At 40.8% G+C, this 14,229-nt stretch overlaps 1 protein-coding gene and 1 long non-coding RNA gene across 2 annotated transcripts in view; one reads left to right on the forward strand and one right to left on the reverse strand.

Annotated features, from left to right (window-relative positions):
• LOC116708618 (MAP/microtubule affinity-regulating kinase 3-like) overlaps positions 1–14,229 on the reverse strand; it is a gene marked incomplete at its 5' end in the record, with an annotated part of 485,947 nt that overhangs the window by 233,199 nt on the left and 238,519 nt on the right. The gene's annotated exons all lie outside the window — the stretch shown is intronic.
• On the forward strand, positions 137–1,050 carry LOC116708620 (uncharacterized). The gene is made up of 4 exons (XR_004336721.1): positions 137–328; positions 431–548; positions 781–845; positions 954–1,050. It is a non-coding gene; the product is annotated as an uncharacterized LOC116708620 (long non-coding RNA).

Below are 14,229 nucleotides of genomic sequence, written 5' to 3' on the forward strand. Positions count from 1 at the left end.
CAATTAAAGCAGAAGACCAGCTCCGCCTGGAATCCTCCACCTTCAGCACCACCAGTCAGGTGGAGGAAGATAAGAGAACCCAGTTGACAAAAAAAGTAAGAACATTTATATCTACGCAACATGACTAATCATTTCAAATATAGCTGCAGAGAGCTGAGCTGAAAGTTAGAAGCTGTCTGCTGTTCATGCATATTTTCCTCCTTAACTTTATCTTCTCTCTTTATTTCATTTCTCTGTGAACTCATGTGATGACTGGAGTTGACCAACAATTAAAGCAAAAGACCTGCTCCACCTGCTGATCTACTGGTTGTAACAGCTTGTGGGAAAGGTGAGGACATGATGATGACTTTGATCAGAAAGTCTCTTCCAATAATCCGTGATTTAGACAGAGATTAAGGAATGTGTGTCTGATCATGTGATGATTCGCCAGCATCACTGGACCAATCAGGCGAGAGAAGACAGAGAGGACTGAGGACTAAAACGAAAATACTCTGCCTGCCGAAAAAGGCAGACGATCCAGTGGCCCCAGGTTTACACAGCATCTGCTGGTACTAAATACATTTTTTACAACCTTAACTTTTCAGCCATTCTATAGTTGAGATTATTTTCTTAATTATTCAAGAATTGAAACCTTGGTTTTCCTTCCTGTTAGATCATAGAAGCAAAAAAATAAACAAATTTTAACGTGCAAAAAGTTTATTTACAGTGAGCAACGCTAAAACACTTTTATACATACAGTTCAGTAAACAATTCTCATTAAATTCCCCCCCGTTGTGACAGGTTTGAGGCAGACCGACCGCTGGGGAGATGGACCTCACCTGGCACCATTACTCTGGATGTAACAGGTAGGTGAGCAGAAACTGAAGCTGCTGAGACATCTCAGAAAAGTTTCAGCATTTAATGACGTGCGTTGGAACTCTGCGTTTCTCAAATTTGTTCTTCTGTTTCCTCAGCTCGACTCTCCTGTCCATTAAAACATCAATGACTCTGGAAGCGGACAGCGAGGTTTCTGGTGCCTGGCTGGAGACGAGATTCTGATTATTCAAGAGCCAAAACAAAACGTCAGAATAAATAGTTAGAAGGCAGATTTGTTTTCTATTTGTTATTGTTTTCATTATTAATGGCCCATAACACAAAATTCATCAGTGCTGTACCTCTTGAGTTGAATAAAATGTTCTTCTTTCAATCTGTTATTTCTGGAGTCTTTTTATTTGAACCATAATCATTTTTGGAAACGTTATATATTAAAGGAACGCCCACATTTTTAATAGAACTTCATAACTGATCAAAGCACAAACTGGAGAACAGGTTTAAAAGAAATGTTTTTTTAGTGTTAATTCATTTGTAGTTACATAAATACAAAATTCACATTTTAAAAACAAACACAAGCAGTCACACTGAAGAAGTTTCCTGGTGTTGACCTTCGACCCTTAGCTTCAACTGATTCACTGAAGGGTTGGGTAGAAAAGTTACCCAGAGAACGCTCTTTTTCCTCATGGACTCATAACCAATGAAACAAACTGGAAGCTGAACCAGTTGGTGGATCAAGTCGGTCAACTCCAAGTAGCCAACACCGATCGCCTTTGAAGCTTCACAGCTCTGACTCTGACTTATGAAAACCTTTCCTCCAGTTTGAGCCGAGACTGTGGAAGGTTTTTTTTTTACGGCCTGCTGCTTCTTCAGTTGCTGTGAACCAGAGCGACAAACAGGAGGAGTGAGCAGAGAGAGACGGCGCCAGTCAGGACGGCTTTCACCAGCAGCACCGTCCAGCTGCCCGGCATGAAGACATGAGACGGACATTACGGGCAAAATAATCTATTACAATAAGAGTTTGGCTGAAATATTTTTGCAACGACTGAGAAATATAAAAATAAAACAAAACATAAAATGATTAAGTCTGGTTGTTTGTTGACCGCTACACAGTGGTCAACAAAGAACCAAGACAGAAGCTACAAACCTTTAAGTCACCATGCCGAGTTATGAAACAAAAAGAAAAGCCATAAAGCCATGCAGTACATGAATCTTTTTGATTTTAGTCCTTTTTTTTCCAGTTTTCCTAAATGATAAACCTAACAGTTAACATTTGATGATGATGATGTATTTGTTTCCCAACCATCTGAAACGCTGACATTTTCATACGTCCACTTCACATTTTAAGTGCTGCTTTGCTTTTATCTGTTACATAAAATTCCAGTAAAATGCAAAAAAAAAAAAAAGGTTTGCGATTGTAACAAGACAAAATGTGAAAATGACTGAATGCTTTTGCAAAAGCACTGCAACCAGAACGATTGGTTTGGGTGAATTTAGGGACCACCAAGAAATAACGCAACGTTTTCTCCTCTTGCATATTTATTAAAATCCTTTGTTTTTACATAGTGTTGCATACAATCTCTTAAGAGTACAGCGGAAGGAAAGTTTAACGTGGAGAACAAAACCAACACAGTATAACCACTCTGTATTCATGTTAAAACTCATTGCAGCTCTCGGCCATCAGCCCAAGAAACCAACAAGAAAAGCGAGCAAATGCCTTCAGTTCGTAGCATTGTGTGTGCAAAACAGGGAGAGTCAGGTCCCAGGGCCCATTTTCCAGCAGCTTCCTTACGTTGCAGGCCACAGAAAAATCTAGGAATTTCCGGTTGCCTTCTATCTTCCGTCAGGGCTGCCGTGCATTTCCGGTGTGTAAGTTAGAAGAACAATCATGACCCACAGATGCAGCACCGCCTGAAGAAAAAACACAACAAAACGAAAACTGATTAAACACTTTGAATGTTTTGTCAGACGATAAACTATCCCATGTGGTAAAAACCAACAATGTTGTTGTTTTGAGACCATTTTCAACTAATAATATGGACAGGCGATATGTCCAGGGTCAGCAGCCCTCATGACCCAACTATAGGGATAATTCATGATAATTAATGGATGGATAAATGTGCTCTTAATGTAATGTACATTTGTCTCCAAAATATTGATTTGATTCATGTTTTATTACTTTTGTTTGGATAGATTGGGTGTAAGGATAGATAAATACATCTCCATAATGTTTCCTTATTGTTGCTTATTCTAGATTGTTTGTTACTAATATCATTTTAAATAAAGATTTAATACAGATTTGAAAATCAAAAGTGACTTACCACGTGACAGACATACCACGTGACATATCACGTTTTGCAGCCATTTCTTTACTATTTAATTTGTATTTTTAATGTTGAAAGTCTTCTTGGGTGTTTTAAAAGGCGTTGGCAAATAAAATACGTTATTATTAGTATAATTATTATAACACGGTCGGTACAGGAAATAGTGTCACTAGCGCCCCCTTCATTTCCGGAATGAAATAGTCACATTTCCATATAAGGTATGAGACTGACAGTGGTCCGTCCCCGCCCCTTTCTGTTTGCTGCAGCTAGGTGTACTTGGGTATACTTGCCCTCACCTGGTAGACATCATGTTTTCCTTCCGGTTCACACCTCGCTGTTTGCTGGCGCTGCACGCCAGCCGCGTACTAATGCGCTCTTGAATGATGCGCTTAACGACGCACTAATCGCTGATCGATCCTTCTTGGGGTAAGAAGCTTCTCACACCCTTAATGTCTGTTAGCCTAGCCTTAGCTAAAAAAAAGTTGGTTTCACAATGGGAAAAAAACGATTCATCAAATTGTGCATATTTTTCAAATCAAGCAAAAAGAACTGAATAACTTTTGATTCGTTATTAAAACCCCCAACAAAGCTCCTATTTGCTGTTTGTCCATGGACAAACTCTTCAACAGTCACCTGGCAAAAAACTGGGAAGGAGGCTCTGTGGGAGGAGAGCAAAGCGCTTACTGGCGAGTCAAAGCATCTGAATTTATTAGGTCTCTATATGGCGATTAACATAAATCATTTAAAAAAAAATTATTTTCCATTCATCCATTTCTATCTAAGGGGAACACACTCACACCTAGGGAGAATTTGGAGTGACCAATGAACTCTTACCTTGTTGTCATGTTTTTGGAGTGTGGGAGGAAACCGGAGTACCCGGAGGAAACCCACGCATGCACAGGGAGAACATGCAAACTCCTACAGTAGTTCTGGGAAGCGAACCCACAACCTTCCGACTGTAAGGCAACAACCTTACGGACTGAGCCACTGTGCAGCCCGCTATAGAATGGCGCTACTATTAATATATCTCTTAGCATTTTGACGTCACCGGTGATCATCATCCGGGCCTTTTCACGTCACTTCCGTTGAAAACAACACCACGTGCGTTGCCCATGAACGCAGTAGCTGTCACTTCCAGCGGGATTCAAAGCAGCATTTATTTGACGTATAAATGCAGACTGGTTGAAGCTAGTTTGAACCAAAAAGTCAAGCTTCGGAGAAGGTAGGGGTTGAGTTTGTAGCGGCTATTTTGTTTGCCAAACGGAACCACCGGTCAAGGAAACCGGTGTGGCTTGAATTAGCTCATGTCCTCAAATCTCCAAACACGTTCAACGTTCACCTTTGAAGGGTTTTGTGAAAATAGCTCATGCTAGCAAACGCTTTGCACCTCGTTATGCTCCTGAAGTAATTTGTGAAATGCAATTAAATAACATTACATTGTAAGAAACTGAGACTTGGAAGCTAACGTTAACTTGAGGCAGCAAACGCTGACTGCTCACGTCACTGAGCTCACTGCTCACGTCACTGAGCTCACTGCTCACGTCACTGAGCTCACTGCTCAGTGACGTGTTGGTGGTGGCTCACACCGTCGCTAACGTATTCCGTCACACACTTTATTTCTCTTTTCTTTTCTCTTCCATTCACTGAAATTGATGAGAAATGATTTGTGTTGTGCACAATCCACAATCTGTTTTGTTGTTTTCTTCTCCTCTGACTCCCTGTGTGAATTTTCTCACGGCGCCTCAGAGTCTCAACCGAGTTTGAGAGAAACGGGAGACTTGAGGACTCAAGGTGAGCTTATACCTGCTGCCCCCCAACACACACACACACACACACACACACACAGCTTCCCATGTAGCGTCAGGCCCGCGCTGCTTTGCCCTGAGTGTGTAGGAGTTGCAGCAGTGTGTTGTTGCAGCTTTGTTGCTGCGGTTGCATGGCTGTGTGACGTGCCGCTCTGCTAACGCTGCATGCTAGCTGAAGATTCAAAGTCTGCTTTAATTCTGCTGAAATGTCTCCGGTTTCTGTTGAGATTCTCCAAAAATATTCCTTTACACGATCTATGAAAAACCCAGAAAGCGGTGGAGCTTTTTAGTAAAAACTATTTTAAAATGTCAAATTTTGGTAATTTAAAAGAAAAATGGATATGAAAAGTAGAAATGTTGTTTTTTTTTTTTTTTGCTTGTTTCTTCTCTGGTTTGTAAAGCCAGAGAAGAAGAAACGACCAGAATTTCTTTGTGTTATTTACTAAATAAATAGATTTAAATGTTAAGTCAATAATTACTGGGGTTTCAAATCAAAATGACACAAAAGACAAACAAAATAGATTTATTTCAAATAAAACTAATATACATTAGAATGCTGACGTTACAAAAAGATTTTATGCTGTTATGTAAAATACATGTTTTGAAGGAATCCCTTTGATCTTATAAATTAGTAAGAAGACGTGGAGCTTCTGCTACGTGAGGAAACATAGAAAGAGCTAATCAGAAATAAAAATAGATTTAAAAAAGTTTGACTGCTTTAAAGTCAGTCAATATTTTTTTTATTGATTATTGAGGAATGTTATAAATAGTTTAGTTACTTTGAAATTCTTACATTATCTTTTGAGATGCTGTTGTCATTTCCTATCAGAAATAAGTTTTTAATCTCCAATTGTCAGGTATGAAGATGTTTATGTTAGTGATGGGTAAATGAGGCGTCATGTATCGTTTTGACCCAAAGCAAAACTGTATTGATACCGCGTCAATACTGTGTCACTGAATACTGACACCTGCTGGACATTAAAAATCCCTACAGGCAACGCAGTTCACAGACTGATTTGATGACCTAGTCTATACAATAAGATTTAAGTCATTTAATTTCATTGTATATTATATATTGTATAATGTCATATCTTCAGTTAAAATCAAAATATATTTGATATTCTTTGATACAGTCAATAAGTAATGTGAACATGAACCAAGTGATGAAAATGAAAGCGATTGTGTTTGGAATGAGGATGCTTGTGGACTGGGGTTTTTTGTTGGTGTTTTTTCCCACAAATTTTCATTTAAAAAAAAAAAAGGTTTTTCTAAAATTTTGAAATTTAATCTGTTCCGTTTTTTTGACACAACTTCTCCTGCTGTAGAAAAAATGAAGTAAACAATACATTTATATGAAATAATTGATAAAAAGCAGCTGAGTAATTTGTAGACTGGCTGTATACCTGAGTTTATCCAGGTGTATCTGTGACTTCATTCTGATGCCCTATGCCTCAGCATTGAGGAGGTGAATTTATCTAAATAAAACAGATTTTAGTGACACTGTATATTGTTCACATAACTTACATTTTGTCTTTTATATTTTGTACGCAGATCTTTATGGATGTGTTTTGCTGGAAATGTCTTTTTTGTATTTATTTATAGCGGGATTGTCTTTATTTCCCTTTTTTCTGCCTAAAGATTTTTATTTATGGAGGGTAATTTAAGAATAAAATTATGAAATGTATAATTTCAAAGGAGAAACATGCAAAACTTAACCTGCAGAACATAATATGAAAGTAAACTAAGAGTCGGTTTCAGCTGAATTTGGATTCAGATAGATCGAGTAGAAACTGGAAAGAACCGGATGAAACAACTACGAAGTGAGAACCAATACCTTATTTTCTGACGTAAGATTAAAATGGCCCCATACTACCAAACCTTTCGTTTGCCTTGAGGCTCCATAGTTGACGCTGTACCGTAAAAGATCAAGAATTATTTTGGCAAATGCATCCCGTTGACAGATTGGCTTCCATATATAAACAGTTTGGCGCACCAGTGTCATTTGGAAACAGTTCCTGTATCGGTCACGTGACTTGCTGAAAACGATAAGCGCACCGACGCTGATTTTGGTCTATGAGCTTGACACATGCGCCGACGCATCGGTGTTACCGGACCCATCACTAGTTTATGTTTCAAACATCTTATCGACAGTTAAAGAACTTTTTTAAAATTTATTTATGTACAGTGAATCAAATCTTAATGTTGCAGTGATATTCTGGGTTTTTCAGAAATGGCTTCAGTCTGTTTTACTTTCTTTTACTTCCCCTTTCTCAGTTTGGAAGTCACAGACAAAATGTAGTAAAAGTAACGAGAGAGTAAATATGGTAATAGATTATTTACAACTGTTTTTTATTATTATTAAAACAAGATTTAACTTTACCGCTAAACTGGAATAAAAGAAAAGTTGGTTTCACAAGCAAAAAATAAAAAAAGCTGTAATGACTGTTGACTACAGTTTGTCTAGTTAAAGGCTCCACAGCTTTGTGCTGCAACCTAAATGTGACATAAAGATAAACTGAGCTCAGAGCGGCTCAGGTCACAGTAAGAAAAACTTCAGCTTTATTAGACTTTATGGTTTCATTCACTGCCGCCCCTAAAAGAAACAAAAAGTCACTTCTGTGAAAGATTTGTTGCAAACAATCCCAGCAGGATTTTAATTTATTCTAAGCCAAGCTCTCCTCCGTGTCTTTCTCCCCACAGTCGCCATGTACCTGGGGATCAGAAAGGGGAAATTAAAGACGGTAAGCCCCGCTCCCTCAGATTCACTTGGAATATGAGAACCACCAGCTCCATGGAGCCCTGCGACATCATGAGGGAGATCCGCAAGGTGCTCGACGCCAACAACTGCGACTACGAACAGCAAGAGAGTTTCCTGCTCCTCTGCGTCCATGGCGACGGGCGGGCCGAGAACCTGGTCCAGTGGGAGATGGAGGTCTGCAAGCTCCCCCGTCTCTCCCTGAACGGCGTCCGCTTCAAAAGGATATCCGGGTCGTCCATCGATTTCAAGAACATTGCTTCCAAAATAGCCAACGACTTAAAACTATGAACAAAAGGACTTAAAAGATAAGTAAAAAAAAAATCTAAATCAAATCTATATTCAGAGGTACACTCCTGATCAAAATCTTAAGACCAGTCAAAAAATTGCAAGAATTTGCATTTTGCACTATTGGATCTTAAGAAGGTTCTAAGTAGAGCTTCACAATGTTAAAAGAAGAAATCAGCGTAAGAGACAAAACCTTTTGAGCGGGGAATTAATTGAAAACTGCATTTATACTCAAATATGATTTTTTCAGCTGATCAAAAGTTTAAGACCATAGCTCAAAAAAACCCGAAAACCCCCCAAAACAGAAACAAAGTGTCAAAAAAAAGGACTCAGTAATGAGTAGCTCCACCATTCTTGTTGATGACTTCAAACAATCGTTTAGGCATGCTTGATGCCAGTGTTTCCAGGAGGCTAGTGGGAACGTTGCTCCAAGTGTTGAAGATGGCTTCACGAAGGGCATCCACTGTCTGGAACTGATGTCCATTTTTGTAAACTTCCCTTGCCATCCATCCCCAAATGTTCTCAATTGGGTTTAGATCCGGGGAACATGCAGGATGGTCCAAAAGAGTGATGTTATTCTCTTGGAAGAACTCCTTTGTCAGGCGGGCATTGTGAACTGCAGCATTGTCCTGTTGAAAAACCCAATCATTACCACACAGACGAGGGCCCTCAGTCATGAGGGATGCCCGCTGCAACATCTCCACATAGCCAGCTGCTGTTTGACGCCCCTGCACAACCTGAAGCTCCATTGTTCCATTGAAGGAAAACGCACCCCAAATCATGATGGCACCCCCACCACTGTGCCGTGTAGAAAACATCTCAGGTGGGATCTCCCTGTTATGCCAGTTACGTTGGAAGCCATCAGGACCATCAAGGTTAAATTTTTTCTCATCAGAGAAGACAACTTTCTTCCACCTTTCAATGTCCCATGTTTGGTGCACCCTTGCAAAGTCCAAACGGGCAATTCTGTGGCGTTGAAGAAGACGTGGCCTTTGAAGACGTTTTTTGTTTCTGAAGCCCTTCTCTCGCAGATGCCGTCTGATGGTTATTGGGCTGCAGTCAGCACCAGTAATGGCCTTAATTTGGGTAGAGGATCGTCCCGTGTCTGGACGGACAGCCAATCGGATCCTGTGGCTCAGAGCTGGTGACATTTTTTTGGGTCTACCACTTGACTTTTTTGTTCCATAACCCTCAGGATCGTTTAAAAAAATGCAAAATGACTGTCTTACTGTGTCCAACCTCAGCAGCGATGGCACGTTGTGAAAGGCCTTGCTTATGCAGCTCAACAATCCTACCACGTTCAAAGTCAGTGAGCTTTTTTGCTTTTGCCATCAGGAGGTCTTGACAGTGTAAAAACTTCACAGAAAATGACATGGAATCCAGATGTTTGCACAGCTTTTGGCTTTTAAAGACTATGGTCTTAAACTTTTGATCAGCTGAAGAAATTATGTTTGAGTGTAAATGCAGTTTTCAGACAATTCCCTGCTCAAATGTTCTTGTCTCTTGCACTGATTTGTCCTTTTAACATTGTGAAGCTCTACTTAGAACCTTCTTAAGATTCAATGGTGCAAAATGCTAATTCTTGCAATTTTTGGACTGGTCTTAAGATTTTGATCAGGAGTGTATTTAAGCTGTACAATCATCCAAGTAGCAGTTTCCAAATGTCTCCTTTTTGTCCCCTGGGGCAACCGGGTTCCCACGGGCACCGTGTTGGTGACCCCTGTTTTGGATCAATAAAGTATTTTTGAATTGAATTTTGAATTTGAATTTTTCTTCCAAACCATGCTTTACGACAGAGAGATGTTTTCCCCATTTGGAGGTCGGAAACTGAAAGCAGAAATATAATGTCACACCAGCAGTGAAAGTTTCAAAAATGTCATTGTGAACTGGTTGGCCAGTAGGTGGCAGCATAAGGAGTGATAAACATGACAACTATACTTGTGTGGCAATATGCCCTGTGGGCTCTGATCGCGTCACACAAGTGCCTGAATTTAGTTGGTTGTGGCGCTGTCTGTATAGAAAGGGCCCTCCCTCACGTGGTAGACATCATGTTTTCCTTCCGGTTCACACCTCGCTGTTTGCTGGCGCTGCACGCCAGCCGCGTACTAATGCGCTCTTGAATGATGCGCTTAACGACGCACTAATCGCTGATCGATCCTTCTTGGGGTAAGAAGCTTCTCACACCCTTAATGTCTGTTAGCCTAGCCTTAGCTAAAAAAAAAAGTTGGTTTCACAATGGGAAAAAAACGATTCATCAAATTGTGCATATTTTTCAAATCAAGCAAAAAGAACTGAATAACTTTTGATTCGTTGTTATTAATTTTGCCGTAGAAAAACCCCCAACAAAGCTCCTATTTGCTGTTTGTCCATGGACAAACTCTTCAACAGTCACCTGGCAAAAAACTGGGAAGGAGGCTCTGTGGGAGGAGAGCAAAGCGCTTACTGGCGAGTCAAAGCATCTGAATTTATTAGGTCTCTATATGGCGATTAACATAAATCATTAAAAAAAATTTATTTTCCATTCATCCATTTCTATCTAAGGGGAACACACTCACACCTAGGGAGAATTTGGAGTGACCAATGAACTCTTACCTTGTTGTCATGTTTTTGGAATGTGGGAGGAAACCGGAGTACCCGGAGGAAACCCACGCATGCACAGGGAGAACATGCAAACTCCATGCAGAAAGGCTGGGAAGCGAACCCACAACCTTCCGACTGCAAGGCAACAACCTTATGGACTGAGCCACTGTGCAGCCCGCTATAGAATGGCGCTACTATTAATATATCTCTTAGCATTTTGACGTCACCGGGTGATCATCATTCGGGCCTTTTCACGTCACTTCCGTTGAAAACAACACCACGTGCGTTGCCCATGAACGCAGTAGCTGTCACTTCCAGCGGGATTCAAAGCAGCATTTATTTGACGTATAAATGCAGACTGGTTGAAGCTAGTTTGAACCAAAAAGTCAAGCTTCGGAACACATCTGTTTTGTTGTTTTCTTCTCCTCTGATTCCCTGTGTGAATTTTCTCACGGCGCCTCAGAGTCTCAACCGAGTTTGAGAGAAACGGGAGACTTGAGGGCTCAAGGTGAGCTTATACCTGCTGCCCCCCAACACACACACACACACACCCACACACACCGCTTCCCATGTAGCGTCAGGCCCGCGCTGCTTTGCCCTGAGTGTGTAGGAGTTGCAGCAGTGTGTTGTTGCAGCTTTGTTACTGCGGTTGCATGGCTGTGTGACGTGCCGCTCTGCTAACGCTGCATGCTAGCTGAAGATTCAAAGTCTGCTTTAATTCTGCTGAAATGTCTCCGGTTTCTGTTGAGATTCTCCAAAAAATATTCCTTTACATCAGACATGTCCAAAGTCCGGCCCGGGGGCCAAATGCGGCCCGTGGTCAATTTTCATCAGGCCCGCAGCCTCCGTCATAGAATCAATAACGCCTGGCCCGCGTGTAATACATTGGGCAGCAGCGCTGTTACTTGCGTGTTCTAAGTGCTGACATCTAGAGGCTGAAATAGGAACAGCAAATTAGTATGTGAGGCCCCCCAATTTTCTAAAATGGCGGCAATTAGCAAAAGGAGGAAAGTTGACTGCGAGGGCCGACGGTTCAAGGATGGGTGGAAATTGGACTATTTCTTCATTGAAATACGTAACAACTGTGTCTGCCTCATTTGTAAAGAGACAGTGGCTGTTTTTAAAGAGTTCAATGTGAAGCGACATTATCAAACAAAACATGCTGAGGCATATGACAAGATCACAGGTAATGAACGCAGCGAGAAACTGAAACACCTTGAAGCTAGCTTAATCTCACAGCAGCAATATTTTACAAAAGCTCGAGAGTCAAACGAGAATGCTACAAAGGCTAGTTACGAGGTAGCAGCGCTGATCGCAAAGCATTGCAAACCTTTCACCGAGGGTGAATTTATCAAAGACTATGTGATGACAATGGTAAAAAATATCTGTCCTGAGAAGCAGCAAGAGTTTGCCAAAGTCTGCCTGGCACGTAACACTGTGGCGCGCAGGATTGAAGAAGTGTCATCGGATATCAAAAGACAATTGGGAATCAGAGGAAAGGAGTTTGACTTTTTTCACTAGCTTGCGACGAAAGCACAGACGCCTCTGACACTGCTCAGTTACTTATTTTTTTGAGAGGAGTGGACAACGAAATGAATATTACTGAAGAACTACTTGACCTACAGAGCCTGAAAAACCAAACAAGAGGAACAGATTTATTCTCTTCTGTTTGCGCTGCCGTGGATAACATGAAACTCCCGTGGAATAAAATTTCTGGGATAATTACCGATGGCGCGCCATCGATGACTGGCAAACAAAGCGGATTAGCAACACTAATAAGTAACAAAGTAAGTGAAGAAGGAGGGAAAGCTGTAAAACTCCATTGCATCATTCATCAGCAAGTTCTGTGTGCTAAACATCTCCAATACGAACATGTTATGGGACCGGTGATAAAGTCAATTAATTATATCCGCTCCAGAGCGCTATGCCACCGTCAGTTCCAACAGTTTCTCAGCGAGATTCATGCGGAATATGGAGATGTTGTCTATCACAATGACGTGAGATGGCTCAGTCGGGGTTCTGCACTGTCACGCTTCTACTCACTTAGGCAAGAAATCGGTGAGTTTTTGGCTGAAAAAGGACAACCTATGGGAGAACTAAGTGACCCTATTTGGCTGGCTGATTTGGGGTTTCTAGTTGACATTACAAAGCATCTTAATGTCCTCAACACCAGTCTCCAAGGACCAGATGCAGTCATAAGCCAACTATATTCACATGTCAAAGCCTTTGGAATCAAGCTGCAACTGTTTGAAAGACACCTGTTGTCGACCCAGCCCAGCACTGCGCACTTTCCAGCGCTGCAAGAAATCATGGCCAGATTCCCACAGAGCGATGTCGCAGTGCAAACAAGGAGGTACGCGTCAGATATTTCATCTCTGGCTGAAGAGTTTAAACAACGCTTTCGGGACTTTGCAGCAATCGAGAAGGAGATCACTCTTTTTTCCTCACCTTTCTCCGTGGACACAGATGATGTTCCAGACTATTTGCAGTTGGAGGTCATTGAGCTGCAGTGTGAGATCCGCGGTCAGCACCAGCAGCTTACTCTCGCCAACTTTTACCGACAGCTGAATAAGGACAGGTTTCCAGAGATTCGAGCATTTGGTAAGAAAATGCTAAGCTTGTTTGGGTCGACGTATTTGTGTGAGAAGACATTCTCGGTTATGAAATTAAATAAGAGCCATGTGAGGACACGGCTATCGGACTCTCACTTACAAGACATCTTGCGCATCAATACTACTGCCATTGAGCCAGACCTGACCTTTGTCCTGCAATCCAGATCTCAGTTTCACCCATCACACTAATGCGGACAAGTCATCATTTTTCATTGACCTAAGTCTGAAAAACCGAAGTCTGGGGGGTTATGTTTATTGTTTATTATTCTGGAGTGAAAGCATGTAGGGTTGGACTGTAAGGTACGCACTAGCTACACCGCTAGTGCGCACATCATCACCGCGCATCCTGTCCCCGGGTCGCCAAGCGAGAGAGAGGTGTGCCAATCAACATTTATAGTTACTGTCATATTTTAAATGAGCCCTGCACTTGTTGATATGACAATTTCTCTGTTATTGTGTTTAAAAATTCTGTAAATATTAAACTCCCATTTTGAGATTTTTTTTTATGTTTCAAATGTAATTTGCACCCAAGAGTACAATTACTTCTCTTCAACTGTTACAAAAAGTTAAAGTGTTAAAAAAGTGAAGTTAAATGAATATTTAATTTCAATTTTCAATGTCAATTGAATTTTGATATGTATGTTTCAAATGAACCAAAACATATGCTTAAGATGGCTGAAATTAAAATAAAAAAGCAAATGTGAAACACACAACAGCTCGCTGAAATGTATTTAAATTAATTGCTGTCATATGTAAAGAACGTCCGCCAAGGTTGGCCCCCCTATATTTTTAACACACCAAATCTGGCCCCCTTTGCAAAAAGTTTGGACACCCCTGCTTTACATGATCTATGAAAAACCCAGAAAGCGGTGGAGCTTTTTAGTAAAAACTATTTTAAAATGTCAAATTTTGGTAATTTAAAAGAAAAATGGATATGAATAGTAGAAATGTTTTTTGTTTTTTTTTGCTTGTTTCTTCTCTGGTTTGTAAAGCCAGAGAAGAAGAAACGACCAGAATTTCTTTGTGTTATTTACTAAATAAATAGATTTAAATGT

Source organism: Xiphophorus hellerii, chromosome 19, assembly GCF_003331165.1.
Source record: "Xiphophorus hellerii strain 12219 chromosome 19, Xiphophorus_hellerii-4.1, whole genome shotgun sequence".
NCBI classification, from domain to species: domain Eukaryota; kingdom Metazoa; phylum Chordata; class Actinopteri; order Cyprinodontiformes; family Poeciliidae; genus Xiphophorus; species Xiphophorus hellerii.